This window comes from Pinus tabuliformis, chromosome 7, assembly GCF_031772625.1.
Source record: "Pinus tabuliformis cultivar Carrire ecotype Pingquan chromosome 7, CPIR1, whole genome shotgun sequence".
Lineage (NCBI taxonomy): Eukaryota > Viridiplantae > Streptophyta > Pinopsida > Pinales > Pinaceae > Pinus > Pinus tabuliformis.
The window spans coordinates 571,338,104-571,355,214 of NC_142293.1; the positions used below are offsets into that span (position 1 = coordinate 571,338,104).

Genomic DNA, 17,111 nt, shown 5'->3' on the forward strand with positions numbered 1-17,111 from the left:
ACTTTATCAATACCACGACGGTAAAGTGTATCACCGACGATCATGTAGTCTTTTGCTTGGTATCGAATACGTTTTTGTTCGGAGTGTGAGGTGTTTGGCCTAAATTTTTGGGTTTGGAGATAAATGATTATATCCCCATACCACTCATTGCTTGTAGATATCAGAAACAAACTTTCATCCACGATTGATTCTTCGGATGTTTCATCGTTGGACAACGATGGGAGATCGCATAATAATTCTGCGAAAACTAGAGCTTTCTTTGACTTGGATTTCACAAATTCCAGATCAAACTCTTGAAGGATTGCTATCCATTTTGAATATTTTCCCCCCAGCAACTGTCGCGACAATATATAAGTCATGGGGTTGCAATCTGACAGAATGGTAGTCTTCCGAAAGAGGACATAGTGTCAAAATCTTTGTATCGCTTGAACAGCTGCAAGTGCTAGTTTTTCAACATAAGAATATTTTCTTTCTGTATCATTTAAGTTCTTACTTAAATAATAAATAGGATGTTCAATTCCATCGACTTCTTGAACTAAAACCATTGCGATGGTCGTATCTGCTGCAGCCAGATACAGGTTAAAATCTCTTTGATAATCAGGGGCGTACATTAATGATGCTTTCATTAGGGAATCTTTTAAAGCATCAAAGGAAGCTTGCGTGACCTGATCCCAGACAAAGGGTACCTCCTTTTTCAAGAGACGGGTATAACCTTTAGCAAGTTCAGCGTAATTTGGAATGAACCTCCTCAGAAAGTTTGCTTTCCCTTGGAGTTTCTGAATTTGAAGCAAGTTCGAAGGTGGAGGCAAATTTATGATTGCCTGGACCTTACACGGGTTGAGGCAAATCCTGTCCTTGGAGACTACAAAGCCAAGTAAATGACCAGAACTGACGCAAAATACACATTTGTGGGGATTGAGTCGTATCTTGTAGTGTCGACAACGTAGAAATATCGCTCTTAAATGTTGTGGATGATCAGTCCGCTTTCGCGAATGAGCTGGAAGGTCATCGAGGTATGGTTGAACGATGTTTTTGATGTCATGGAAGGCATAATTCATTGCCCTCTAAAACGTCACCTCCGCGTTCTTTAAACCAAAGGATAATTTTCGATATGCGAATGTGCCCCACGGACAAATGAATGCAGTCTTTGACTGGTCCTGTGGGCGGATATTTATTTGATTATACCTGGAGAATCTATCCATGAATGAAAAGATTTCGCATCTGGCGCATTCATCAATTATCTGGTCAATGAAGGGTGTAGGGTAGTTATCTTTCAGACAAGCTTGATTTACATCCCTATAATCGATGCACACTCTAATTGTCCCTTGTTTTTTCATAACAGGGACAATATTCGATACCCAATCGGGTAGCGGAACCGGGTAGATGAAACCAGCATGGAGAAGTTTTTTAGCTTCTGCCTTAATGACAATGGCTTTCTTGGGGTGCACCTGCCTTAGCTGCTGTCGTACTGGTTTGACATCCGGATACATCTTATTTTCGTGTTCAACGATACTCGAGTCGATGCCTGGCATTTCACTGTATGACCAAGCAAAGACATCTCTGAATTCATGAAAAAGAGCGTTATATATTTCCAGGTCTGAAGGAGAACAACATTTGCCGACATAAATATTCTCTACAACATCTGTTTTGGTCGAGATATTTATGGCTATAGTCTCTTCAATGTTGGACAAGTTTCACTCGGAATCCACCATATTTAGAGTATTTGATAGAAAATCAACTACTGAAGGATGGTAAAGGTCATTTTGAGTATCTTCTTCGTAATCCAGAAGAAGAGAACGATGGTGGGAATCATTCCATGGTGCTCCTTCAATTACCATAGCTTGGAGAATTCCTTCGTCGGTGCCATGCACTTGCGACCAAGGATCTGAAGGAGTACCATATTCTCTAGACCTATCTATCCAAACGCTTGATGAGCATTGATTTGGGTTTTCCTCCCATGCCAGAAACATTGATTGCTATAATATTTCCATTGGGCTCGGGGGCAAAACCATTGCATGATCCATGTTGATATCGTTTTCTGAGATCTTTGTGGAAGATATCATGTTGCAGGTTCCTATTGATGCTACTTCCGCCAGATTGATTGGAGGTGGAAGAGCGAAAGTTCCCATTAGTATAGGATCTTTTAGTAGGCCTACTCTGATATTCTGAAGCGAATGGGGGCTTCCATGGATCATGGGAATGCTTCCTGTAACCTGAGAACCATTGGGGAGGAAGTTTTGCTGGTCAACGATTGTAATCCCTCCTTGAAAGGGAAATGCAATCTTTCTAAAATAGGTCGACACAACAGCTGCCATGGCATATATCCATGGTCGTCCCAGTAGGATGTTGTAATCAAGATTCCCATCGATGACTTCAACATCTATTTCTACTGTTTTCCCTCCTAGTTCAACTTTCAAGTTATTTAGGATACCGTATGGGGTATATGTCCTTCTGTCGAATGCTTTTAATGTTGTCACAGATCGCGACAAGGTTGGAGATCCTAAAGTTTTCCAGCAACTCATCGACATAATACATGTAGATGCCCCCTCATCAATAATCGTTCGGTGAACAGTTTTGTTGAGGGCTTTCACTTGAACAAGGAAAGCTAATTGAGCCGGTAACTGAGGATCGTATCCTTTGTGGTCGAAGGATACAAGATTGGAATCCTTTGGATCAATCCCACCAATGGCCGATAATAAAGCCTGCCTTTGGGATGGGAAATTTTGTAGTACTTCAAGAGTCGACATAGCGGATGGCGATTGGGCCAAATCTTCCACTATGTTATAATGTTGTGCCGCTCTAGCACGGGGATTAAATGTCGACTTGTGTACTACTCCTTTCGGCGGTTTTATCGTCAATTCAGGGATGGTGGGTGGTACAACTTCTGTCGAAGTTGTTGTCGAACTACTCGGTTGATCTTTATCCTTGTTGTTCGACAATTGCAGATTCCCGTAATCTTTGTTCCTTGTTGCAATCAAAGCATCATTCTGTTGTTTTGAAATCGACAACATTAGCACTTGAGACGGGGAAGCATTTCCACTTTCAACCAAATTTGTTCCTGGATTCGAAAACGGATCAGTTAACACTGCTGAGGTTTTCGAACTCTTAAAGAATTTCTTAAGCTCAGATTTGTACGGACATTCTGAGGTCCAATGATCCTCATCGCATATCATGCATGGAGTTTTTGGTTTCCTATTTCCAGGAGGGTTTGAAGAAGGTTTTTCAGGAGATGACTCATCCTGTTTCTTCTTCTTCCCTTTGCCTTTCTTCTTGCTTCCTAGTTGTTTGGTTTCTTTGCCCTTATCCGTCGATACGGCATTTACTTCCGAAGCAAGAAGTTCATCTTTTGCATTTTGACCTGAAATCTTACGGGCCTTCTTGGATGTAGTCTTTGTCAATTTCGTGTCTGTCGGGCCAATCACGCCATCGCCGGCATGAGAGTCATTGTTCGATTTAGGAGGAGGAGGAATTGAGAATTCCGGTCTAGGGGTGTCAGGTATTTTGTCGTAGAGCGTGCTGGACTGAGTGTAAATTAAGTCCAGATATTGTGCACGAGCGATCACTTGCTCTTCCGTTACGAGTCCCCCCTTTGCCACATCTTCCATGATGGAAGGTAGTAATGACTTGATAAACCATTCAGCTAATAGCTGATCGGGAACGTACGTTTTTACCATCCTACGACGACATCGCCACTCATGTATATGATCAGATATGTGAGTGGCCGTTGTCTATTTGAAGTTGGTAAGTAGTTCTGTTCCCGTTTCATACCTTATTGGTAATTGAAAATGGGTTAAAAAGGTTGTGGCTAAGGTACTGAAGTTGTCGAACGAAGCTCTAGGCAATTCAATGTACCATTTTGCCGCTGGACCAGTTAACGTCCTCTGAAAGAGGCGAAGTCTTATCGAATCATCGTTTAGGGTGTTTGATGAACACCATAGATGAAAGGTCATCACGTGATTCGATGGATCTTCACCCGGATTTCCATTAAATTTAGGAATATTTGATGCAAGTTTATGCGGAATCGCTGGCCACCAAGGGGCGTAAGAAATTGGATCGTTTGTTAACCGGTTTAAATCAGGTAACTCTAAAGTTGCCAGGAATGGTAACTGTTGATTCAGGTTAGGTGAAGCATACCCAGGATACGATGGGATCGCCTGAGCAGTTGGTCTTTGCATACCGGCATAATGCATTTGATGTTGGTATGTTTGGTACGGTTGGTGGACTTGACCATTATAAAATGGTTGATTTTGACCGTTTTGAATGTACCGCTGTCCACTATTCGCAAAGATCTGCTGCTCAGTACCTTGGTATACTTGTTGGAATTGTGGTTGTTGGTATTGCACTAGCCACGGTTGTGAAGCCATGTGCTGTTGCCCGATACTAACCGTTTGACCAAGGTGAGGGGTAATTGTACCCGTCTGGACCTGTGTCGACCCATTAGTCGGCGATTGTGGTTGAGTCGCAAGGTCAAGGGGCTGTTGCATTACAACCTGAGAAACCTGAGGTTGGCATACAACAGGCAGCGCTTGAACTTGCGACACCGTCACAATAGCTGGCGTAGTCAGGATGTTCGACATAGGTACGCATTGTTGCATCGAATACACAAATCTTGGTTGTTGAGGTAGTATAGGTACCCAACTACTTGAGGTAATTCCAGTATAACCTGAATGTTGTTGTGAACTCCCATATGTATATCCTCTCGGAGGGGATAGTGAAAAGGCATATTGCCCCCCATACGGTGGTAATCCAGAACTCAAGGGAATTGCTTTCCCTTGGGGACCGGACTGCCCAAATTGACCTCCAAATGGATCAATTTGTTGAGACTCAACATAAGAGTTTTCGGATATTATTCCGAATGAACAAATAGGAACGGACCAGACTGTCGAAATAGCCCCTGGGTGGGCTCCTTCTAGCGGTTGTGAGCTAGTTGGGACAGATGGTATGCCGGCGAACATTGTCGGAGTGACAGCAGGGAGTTCTGCCGTCACTGTGTCAGAAGACATAGTCCTAGATGTTGACGGTTGTTCAGACATTTGTAGTCTATCCAAAAGATTACCTAGCGATTCTACAGGAACTTCTGCTTGTGGTAGACTAACTTCTGATGTTGAAGGATATAGAGTGATCCCGACTCCAAAGTGCGTTGGAGTACTTGTTTGAGGATCTTCTATAATTTCTTCTATCGCAATCAGACCAGGTGGAAGGGGAAGACCTTCAGGTCCGTAAAATATTTCTGGTGCTGAAGAAGCAGTGACAGATGTTTGAAGAGTAAGACTCTCTGAACCGGTTATAGATGGAACTGGTTCAGTAACACAAGTGTTTATTCTCAAACTAGGATCAGTACCACTGTCCTTCTGTCGCTGTTGAAGTTCTTTTGTTGAAGCAGGGATTCCAGAAATGTTTGGAGTAACCGAAGTCTCTGATGTTGTTGGAACACTTGTTCTAACTTTGATAGGAGACTTGGAGCCGGTTAAACGAGTTCGCTTTGTCCGTACTGGTTTCGATTCCAGAGACAAAGATGGTTGACTCGTAAGCCTCCGCGAACGACGGGGTTTCAATTGACTTTCTTCCACGATTGCGGATTACTCGATCAACTAAAATAAAGGGAAGGTATGTTTCTGAATTAAATGAATTTTAGACGCTTTTGACACAACTTGTTTTTTCAGTTTTTAAGAGTCGAGAAAAAACAAAATATGACTCTAGTCTCCTTCGATTTTTAATGAGCCTGAAGTGACAAGTGCTCAGATGGACCTTTTCCGTTAAGGAGTCTGAAAAGGAACGAAAGGGACTGCTCTGGAGGTCTAGGTAGAGGGAGTACCAAACCAATCGCAAAACTGCAGAATACTTTTTACGGTACGGCAGTCAATCTTCCCGAATGCTGTGTTCGGTGCATTGCGATCAGTAGGGCGGCCGACACGGCTTCCTATGGATAAAGGTTTTAAACCTATAGGGGTCTCCCAATATATACTCGATGGTATGTGGGAGCACAAGTCTGTACTGGCACTTATCGTCTCAAAGTGGAGGAATCACCCAACCATCAGTGAGGACAACAGTTACCAGGCTTTACGACGCTGGAATACGTCTCTAGCCTAGACCTCTAAATGTTGTGCATTAAGCTCCAAAGCATTGTTAAGTTCATTGAATTTATTTTAAGTTGATATTTCTTATGAAGTTTGCCTTTTTGGGATCACCACGAGATGTAGATGTAATTCCTAAAATGCAATCTAAAGATGATAAACAAGCTTTTATCTCTTTTCAGCAATGAAAATCCTAGCTACTAAGGGAAAAGAAAGACACAATCTTTTCGCAAAGGGCAAAGAGCACACTGTAAATGCACTTTTCCTAAATCAAACCAAACAGACTGCCAATATGCAAATGCACATGCATGTGTTTTGTTTTTCACTTTCTTAATATTGATGCCTAAAAAGAAAGTTGTTATACAAATCTGAATTTGCTTTCAAGTGAAAAACACAAACAAGCTTCTTTTCGAAATCAAAAGGTAGAGACGATTACGACACTTTATGATTTTGAAATAAATACTCGTTTCAACACTAGAAAGTGACAAATTCAAGTCAAAGGAAAAATTAAAAGCATAACCGACTATCAACAGCAAATAAACCTTCTCCTATGATCAAAATCGACACTTGCGACAGATCTAAATCAAAGGATGACAGTACGACTATTATACTTTTGCAATGGAAAACTGTAAATGACGCCACAAACACATAAAAACATCTACAGTTTCTTTTGTACAACTGAGGCGGAATATCAGTAAGGAAAAGGGGTTTGAAACAGTGAAATATTGATCACAGGCTGCAAAAAACAGAGACAAAATTGGAAAAATGAAGCAAAGAACCTCAGCTGCACAAGGCTAGGCTGATCAGCGCACTTGTTGCACAGAGAAACTGCATTTCAGCGCAGGTAGCTCTCTTGGGAAGTGCATTGAAATGCAGAACCTCTTCACAGAGCCTGCGCTGGGGCAGAAACGAGAGTTCTATCCGGGTTCTGGGTCACGGTTTGCAGTTTAATCTATGGTTTTTGGCCGAGTAAAAGCAATCAATAATACAAAATCAGAGGTAGATCTAAGGGGGGTTCTAAGAGCTATCACAAGGGCAATCAGTTGGTTTATGAATCAGCTATTCAAATCATAAACAAATCCAGTGAGTGGATTGAAGCAACAGATGTCTACTTTGCATTTGTTAATGGCAAATGCAGTTCGATTGCTACTTCTAAGTTTATGAAACAAACAACAAGAGAAACACAAACAAACTAACTAGACACGATCCCCAGCGGAGTAACCATTTTGTTATCGGGAAAAGTTTCTATATAGATCTGCTCTATCCCACTAAGGTGTGACAGCGACCTTAGAAACAAACAGAGAAAACTACTTTTGTATTCTTCTTTATGAACTATAAACAAAGAGAAATAGGATGAACCAACCTGTGTCTTGCGCTAGTCCTTTGATCCAATCTCTCTCCTCTTTGACAGCTTCCAGCTACCTGCTCTCTCACTTGCCCAGCTTCACCAAGTTCCTACAAGATCACAGAAGAAAGAAACTATACAAAGACATGGGTTTATATTCATAAATAACTTAGGATCAGATTTAAGCTAACCATACAAATGTAACAAGCATCAGTGAAACACAAGCATGTAGAAGAAACTCAAATAGTTTTATTGATATACAAGAAGATCCAGGAGGAGTTACAACCGATGATTCCTGACCCAGCATCAACCTCCCAGCAAAGAAGTCCCTTCTTCAACCCCAACAAAGCATAGATCACCGAATTCTCTGATATGTATCTCAAAACCAACAACAATTCCTTGCAATGTACAATATTCCAGCCTCTGGATCTCTGGGATGAGGGATCCATATATAGATGTATGCAAGGAGGATGAGTCAGCTCATGAATTGATTGGTGGCTTCTCTCTGTCAGTTCTTGCTTCCACTTGGAGACTGAGAGCCTCTTACTCATCCTTGGTCGAATTCAGTGAGGCAAGTGTCATTGGAGAAGATTCTGGAAGCTTCCATTGTCTCTCCACCTCGTGGAATGACTCTGCCACTTGTCATTTCCCGCTCAACGCACCCTGGTAATGCATTTAGGTGCATTGCAACGCACCTAGCTAGTGGAATTAGGTGCTATGCAACGCACTTGGCTAGTGGAGCAACTGAAATGATCCTGATTTAACTAGTTCTGAGCAGTTTCTGGTGGAGAACATCTGGGAGAAGCTGCATTTTGTTGACCTTGTTCCTTTAGGAGTTAGAACAACACTTTTAGGGACTTAGGAGCCCTTGGTTTATGGACATTTCATGCTTAGAGCTGTAAGGCACAAAACTGTCTATAACACCGAGCCTCTTGTCATACTTGGTTTGGGAAGTAGGAGTCTGAAGAGTAGAAGTAGGTAAAACTTGTTCTTCTACTTCTTGAAGAATATTCTCTTCCCATTGTTCCTAATTTCTGGACTTCTCAATCTCTGGTCTTGGTGTATGATTGTAAGGCCTGGTTTTGAGTTCCACCCTTAAGTCTGAGATAACAATGGATGGGTCATAAGACCAGGTGAAGCTAGGTTGGAAACCCATATGTTTTAGCATGGAATCTGCTTCTAAATCTGCTAATTTGGTGTTACAAATAAATGATCCTATATGTACCTTTATGTTGAACTGTGATCTCCTCTTCCCTGAGATGAAATGAAGTTCATTGATATTCATCATTTGCCTAATATATTCTAGAGAGAAAATTCTCATTGGAACATATTTTGGCAACATATATGGAACCAATTCGCATCCATATACTCTGACCTCTGTGTAGTTCTGGTAAAGATACCGGTCTCCTATTCTAACTTGATCACTGAGGTGCAGGATCCTTTTGATTTCTATACTGATCCTGGGTTCATTCTGGCTGCTGAGAAGCTATGCTACTAGATGAATGAAACAACCTATGAAGTCTGAAAATCTAAACTCGGTTGAGTTCTTTGTAATCAATTAAGTCAATTGAGTGACTACTTGATTTTCTTTCTTATCATCCTTCTTGCGAAAAACAATAGGCAACCTACCTCCCTGCTAAAAATTAAATGTATGAAATAGGACATAGGAGTATTTAAACACTCCTTCAGTAATGATATTCATCAATTTCAAATGCATAGCTTTAGCAAGAAATTTACTATAGTTATACATGAAGGTAGGTTTGTTTTCTTTAGAAAATATTGACAGATAGCCTAGGATAGATTCATCTACCCATTGGTCTGATTGGTAGCCTAACAAGCAAGAAATTAGGGAAATAATGTGCTTGGCTCTCTCAGGGAACATAGATGATGGATAAGGAGGATTCTTTTTGGGGAGCTCAGCATCTTCAGGGGGAAATATGTCAAAAATTTGAGCTCTTTAAGAGAAGGTAAGCTTGTGATATAGATCAATTAAGGCTGCAGTGGAGAAAAAGATAAGGGAGTCATCCTCAGGTATGAGAAGCATTTTATTAATGGTTTCTGTAGTGATAGTTATCAAACTGTCTCCATTCTGAGCTACCATTGTTATCTGTAAAGGATTATACTTAGATTGGCACCAGTTAACTAAATTAGGAAATAAATAAGTCTAAGGAAACATATACAAAGGTAGATGGGATTCCCACAAGTTTATTTCATCTTTAGAGTCAAAGTATGTCTTCTTCAGCCAATTATGCAATTAAAACATGTCAAATTCGCATTCAGTGTCTGCAATTTTGAAATATTGGTCTTCCAATGGGATATGGTCTAGGTCTAAGGCATCAGAGGCCTTTAGGATTTACTGTTATGCAGATGAACTGGCAGAAGGCTTGCATTTCGTCTTTGGAGCCATGGTATAACATAAGTGTAAAGGTGAATGGCAGAAAAGTTGCAGAGGAACTATTCAAAGGACACTTACTATTATACGCTTAACTCGACAAAGAATTTGTAGAACAGAACTGTAAATAGAATAGTGAAAGAAAACAGTGCAAGAGCAGTTGATGAAAGGCTGATGTAACAAGGAAAAAGAATATTTAACAACGGATCAAAGCTACCATTATAGAAAGTTGTTGTTGATTGACTAATTAGAAATTTAATGCATCAATGGGAGGCAAGATTAGTAATGGGAGGGAATTAATGCTGGTAACAGATAGGCAATAACTGGTGAGCGAACATGGCGTGGAGCGATTGGAGGTGGAAGGCGTGGGAGGTGTGACCATTGGTGCGATATCGGGAAGCGCAAGAAGTTTGGATGGCGAATTTTATAGGCAGGGGGGGTAGTGGTAAGAATTTTGGAGCGAGGGGGGTGCGAAGAGGCTTCCTCGTCGTTGATCTGGCTGGGGAGGTAGATCACTGTTGATTCTTTCCCAAGCTTTATCACTTTTCGATAAACTTTTTTTGTCATTTCTGACTTTGAAAATAAACATTATAAACGATTATTTACAAAAGAATTAATCACCCTTTTAAAAAGGTAATTAAGCACTAATTACGAATTAATCTATTTTGGGCATGCTTAGACTAGCAGCCCCTATTTAACTATTTCAAAATTTTAAACCTAATTCAATGTAAATTCCGCCAATTTTTGAGCATATTAGGCCTTTCATTTCTCCTAATCTATCCTAATTTATAATGTTCAACCAAGATTAAACTTTTTGATTGAACTTATTCTCTAATCTAGAACAAAAATTTAAATGATCTGATTAAGATTAGACAGTTTGATCCAGATTAGAAGAAAACATTGTGATATAAAAACAAGGTGCACAAAAACCTTTATTTATTATAAATGCAATTTGTTTCATGAAGTACCATTTAAACAAGCACACTTATACAATTTTTTCATTTTCTTTTGATGGTTTTCTATTTCATCTCTTTTTATTTTCTATTTTTTTATATTTCCATTTTTTCTTTATTTTTTCATACCGTCTTTTGTAAAACAAAAACTAACTTATCAAAAATAAAGCATGTTACAACAGTACCAACCATATTTGACATATATATATATATATATATATATATAATATATATATATATATATATATATATATATATATATATATATATATATATATATATATATATAGATATATATATATATATATATATATATATATATATATATATATATATATATGTATACACTAAACCTCTAATGAGGAATTATAAATACAAGTAAACCTATCAAGGTACTGAACTTGTCTGTTGGTAGCAGGACTATGTTGCTATGGTACCAAGGCAAACCTGTCATAGTTAGAGATGTAAAATAAACAAAAAAACATTGGTCACATTGGGAAAGGTATTGATCACATTAAATCATCATTAATCATATAAGTCAAAGTTAGGAAAAATAAACTCCATACTTTGGATTTTAGGGAATTGCTTGAAATATCCTATAAAACTAATGCTTTGATATTTTATTTTAAATATATTTATACATCCTGAAATGTGGGACCGTTATATGTTGTTTCACTTTGATTATACAATTTGGATTTATTACAATTCTACTACAATAAAGGGAAAATGATTCTTACACTAATAAATGGAGTATATTGTTTGAATGTCATTCTCTTCAAATATTATCATATCATTATTTCCATAAATGGGTATCAAGTGGGCTAATTATTAAGCCAACTCTTGCATCTTTCCAAAAACAATCTCTTATTTCAATGCAGAGTGTTTGATAGTGACTCCCTCATAGTTTCATGTGGTAAGAAAATTGCAAGTACAACTAATACCCTTGGATTATTTGTAATAAATAATTTATTGACCTCTTTTGCTATGGCTGATGTGATTACTAGCCGAGGGTGAACTTTAATTCCATTAGAGCGTGGGAGTGAAATGTACAAGATTTTTCTTCTATATTGTTGCATGGTGTGCCATTATTCATGTGTTGTTACTCCAATAGCACATACTCTTCTGTTATTTATGTGTTGTTACCATAATTCTGATCGTGAATGCCAGGAAATTGGTAAGACTTTGAGAGAAAAATAATCAGATAACTGATTCATTCCACATGTCACCATTTGTGTTCTCATAACAATAAGAGATAATAGGTCAAGGAAAATGATCTTTTTGTCATCATTTTTAACCTATTTTATATTCCCTTTTCATCCATTTTTCTCCCATGATATTCACAATATGATTATCTCACTTTCATATATAATGAGGTTATTGAGGTGATGAATTAATGATTGAGGCTATTCATGAGATCTGTTATAGAAATTATGATGGCAGAAGGAAATCCTACTGCATATTATGATTTCTTTCTTTTAGCTTGCATGGCTCCTACCTTTAGCATCACTTTCAACATCAGTTCGACCTACATCAACTTCAAGAAATACCAGTCCAACCATGCCATATCATGCTTTCATGCAAATAAAAATTGAGGTAAAATAGCAAAATTTTCTTATATTTAAAAGTTTAGGACATTATCATGAAAAACCACTAAGCATTATTCATTCATATTTTCAAGCCATTATTTCCATTTCTTTACCAGTTCCCAATTTTCAAAGTCATCAAAGCTTTCAATTTGGGCGAGTGTGTTTTTCATTGCTTTATTTATCATGACCATTCCATCAATTACCATCCTTATTTATTATAAAAACCTCCCTTATTCCATGTGACTTATAAAATCCTCCTACCTATGGCATCATATTCCACAATCCTACTACAAGAATCAAATGATTAAATCATTGTTGCATAAGAAGAAACGATTAGAATGAATGTCTTGTTGTTTTTGTTACATAAAAGAAATCACATAATTGATACACAAGCCATTTCCTCATAACTGCATGCTGTTATATACAAAGCAAACATTTCAACAGTGATTGTAGCACACCCTTAATTTGTTTTCTAGTTTAGCATGAGGGCATGCTAATTCTCCATTTTGGGGGAGGCGTTGCTATGTATGATGGTTGTTTTCTTCTTTCTTCCTCATTTAAGGCATATAATTTAATTTTAGTACAGTGAATTTTTTTGTTTGTGCATATATTTAAAACCATGAATTAGATTCTTATGATTTTAAGACAACAAGAAGATACATTAAAATGTACAAACCCAAAAAATTTCAAGCTAAACCAGTTTATAAAATTACAGGAACCAAGCATTGTCACCTCCAACCATTTTACTGATATATTGAAATCTATACAGTAGATTTCTTTGATTTTAGGTGTGGAGAAGCATTAATATTGTGGAAATATGCTTGCAAAATTTCAACAAAATCTAGTTTGTAGTTTTTGAGAAAATGGTTAATGAAACTTGTTGCTACTTATATAATATTTTGTTGCCAATTCATATACATATGGTTGGAAGTCAATGTGCAAATTGTTACAACTTCATCAACGTTACTAGAATAGGATAACCATTGTTTTGAAGAGGATTTCATGCAAGAATTTTTTATTCCATGAATATCATGAGTTGGTAAGAATGTTTTGGTTATTGTATTATAGCTTGGTTAGTACATAGGCATTGGGTTGCATGAGGACATGCAACATATGGGGGAGATGTTGGGCCACTAATGTTTCATTATAATTATCATTTCTTGACATCTATTTCAACCATTTCTACTGATCTTTTATTATTCTATTTATCATATAATTCCATTTCATAATTATTTATGATCTTGTGGATAATTAATGCTTGTTCTCCTTTATTTTTAAAAAATTGAAGCTTATTATGCATAATTTTTCCAATGAAGGCTTATGAAGAGGATTGTTATAATAATACTCATGATTTCAGCATCCAATTTCTTATCCATATTGTAACTATGAGCTCCAACTCATGATCAAACATTCCAAATCAGAAATTTATTGAAAATAAGTGATTAGTTTGCGTTGGATTTTACGAGAAAATAAAAATAAATCTAAAATTTCCACGACATGGGTTTTGTGTAAAACAGACCAGTTTGGTTTATTATTGTACCTTTCTCCAAAATCCAATATATATTAAGATAAATACATGATTCTTTAAGGGAAATTTTCCCAAATTTGTTGTTGTGATTGTTAAAGACAACCATGTCAAACCGAAGAGTGTGAAGGATAAGCCTTGAATGCATTATTATTCACAATGATACATATTTATAATACATTGGAGTGACCCTTGTTTCATATTCCAAGTGGTATCTTGGACTCCCTTTGACTATTTAGCTTCCACACCAACCCTTAGAGGATTATGTGTCCAACATTCCTTGCGTCGCCCCGCCCCCTCCCCACCCACACCCCCCCCCCCCCCCCCCTTAATTTGAAGGAATATGTATAAGTCCAAGAAGGGAGTTGTAATACAAAATGTGAGAAAATATGCATGGCAGCACTAGGCTGAATGCGCTCTTTGAAATGTTGGTATAAGGGGGTGGTTTAAGGATGACCACCAACACTGGAACACTTAGTGCAGTTCCCAGAACTCTTCCAAGTCTAGCAAGAACCTGAAATCTTCTACTAGAGGAAGTGTCCCTAATGCTTTGGAGAGGGAGACCTTCAACCTAGAAAAGGGAGGTCTACAACTTGCGGTGGTTTAAGGATGACCGCCAACTCTGGAATGCTTAATGCAATTCCTCAAAATTTTCTAAAACTGGTAAGAAGATGAAGTCTTATGCTAGAATAAGTGTCCCCAATAATTTAAAGAGGGAGAAGCTCAACCTAAAGAGGGAGGTCTCAACCTTGCATGGATGGTTTAAGGCTGACCACCAATCAAAGGCATGCTTAGGGGCATCTTTGTCTTTGGCTATGACTCTAAATCTGGTATGGCAAGTTGTGGCTGAGGCTCACTTGATGTGGCTTTGAAGCTTGTAGATGACCATTACTTCCCCCCTATCAAATACAAGGTCAGATGATGGAGAAAACTCAACTACATGATTGTTCAATACTCTAGAACAAGTTCTGACATATGATTGAAACATCTTCTTAGTTGTTGAAGCCCATTGCCAAGAAGCAATCCATCCAAGATGAATCTTTGTTATTGCAGGAGGCTTGTTTTTGAAGCATTTGTTTGAAGAATGGCTATTTTTATAGTAGTTCTTACATCGATGAAGATCAAAACAATTATCTTTCACATGGCCAACTCTGTCACAATGTTGGCATTTAATAATCTGTTGCGGTTGCTGTGGAAGAGGACCAGAATTTGAAATAGTTGAAGGTGACCTATTACGAAGAAATCCAACACTCTGAAACTGGATGGCTTTGAGTAATATGGAATGTGAAAGAAAACATCCTTATAATATCCAAGCAATGTTTTGTGCTTGTTATGGGCAAGCTCTTCCCAAGGTCTGATGATTGGCTTGGAAAGTGCACGCTGAATTTCTACTTTTGCATGCAATTTTGCTGCTTCATTAGGCACTAGATCTAAATCAACTGTAACATTATCAACTTGTTGTTTATGGGAGTTTTTTTCAATTTTCTAAACATAAAGAGGTTTAGAATGATGACTCCATTGTTGTAATTTTGCTCCTTGAAGCTGAGATTAAAGTTCCAAAAAATCTGTCTTTTCCTGTGCATTTTGCAGACATGTTTTAATATCATAGAGAGTGTTTTTGTTGATTTCCACCATCTCATCAACAATTGAATGAGTGAAAATATTTAATAACTCTAATACATCACCAATCAGAGACATTTTAGAACATAAGCATTAGTTGACAACCACAATTATGACAAAGCTTTTCCAATCTCCACTGCAATTAGAAATTTACTCTCTATGTAGCATAAAATATATCTTTATGATACTTGTATAATAGGCAACAAACTAATCCAATTAAATCTCAATACACATACCAATTCAACACTCTGTACGCCAATGTTTGCAACTTCAAAATGCAGAGAATGGATATTTAACCATAGGTTGCTTCAATACGGAGCTTTAAGACTGTTCAACGCTCCAACTTAATGCATCAATGTTGGCAACAAAAAATTCTCTTCCCAGTCAAATGGATGACAATGTAATGAATGCAGGTGAGTCAAGAAAAGTGGTGGAAGGTGAAGGAGTTCCAGAAGAAAAAAGAGAACTTTCAAAGGAAAAGGATGGTAACTGGTTGTTTACAAATTCAAAGCCTATGAGAGAAGAACAGGTTAAAAATGCATTCAAATTATTTTTTATCTCACCCAAAAGTACACGGTTCTCCAGTAATATACCGACGCTCATTTCTTTAGGGGAAAGGTTTAACAAAGGAGGAGATTGATGAAGCTTTTCGGCGTGAGGCAAGTCCCACTTCTAATGAATTCTCAACTAAAGCAATTGTTCAAAGTCAACATACACGATCATCACCTCCCAGTACTGTACAAAATCAACCCCAAGTTCAAACATTGCAGCATACAGTGGCTCCACTAATTACAACACCAACGACCACATTGGTTCAACCAACCCATTTTCACTGGACACATATGATTTTTGCTGTAGGATTGCTCACTACAACGGGTGTTGGTGCCGGTGTATTGTTCAAGAATGAAATTATTCCAAAATTGAAATCTTGGATATGACAAGTAACTTTGGAAGCTGATGAAACTAAGTGGAAGAAGGCTCTAGAGCCAAGTCCAACTACAGAAGCTGCAACTGCTGCAAAAGCTGCTTCTATGGCAGCATCTGAGGTAGCTAATGTTAGCCGAGAACTGATCAAATCAAGAATTGAAGATAGGAAATATTTTGAGGGCCTGTTGCGTTTCGTGGAAGGACAAATTGAGGAAATGAAGTCAATGAAGACTGCTCTTCAGTAACGACACTTTGGGAGCCATTTCATCCATAAAGCAAGTAGATTGGAGAGGAATTTATGAATCAAATTCCAAGAACGTTAAAGTGGATGCTAATGTGTGAATTGTTGATTAGGGGTTAGTGAGGCCTTCATCTGCACCTGCAAGTGTTGAGACCAGTCTATGGAAGCGCCGAGGGAGAAACCCAACATTGATAAGCTTCATTCAGACAAAACTATTTTTCTTCTTCAAAGATAAAAAATGAACAATAATAATAATCACCCACTATACAACCTTAGGACATCAATGCGAATGTAATAAATGAAGTTTTGATCCTTAAAATGATGCGAAAGCATTAACTGCAACTTGCAGCGGTGATGAGAATTCAAATTGGGTTTTGGACCTTCGGAAAATAATGCGAATGTAATAAATTTAGTGTTGGGCATTAAAAGGGTGTGAAAGCATTACATG

At 38.0% G+C, this 17,111-nt stretch overlaps 1 pseudogene; it reads left to right on the forward strand.

Annotated features, from left to right (window-relative positions):
• Positions 1 to 15,850: 15,850 nt before the first annotated feature.
• LOC149248710 (peroxisomal membrane protein PEX14-like) lies at positions 15,851 to 16,905 on the forward strand (annotated as a pseudogene).
• The last annotated feature ends 206 nt before the right edge of the window (positions 16,906 to 17,111 follow it).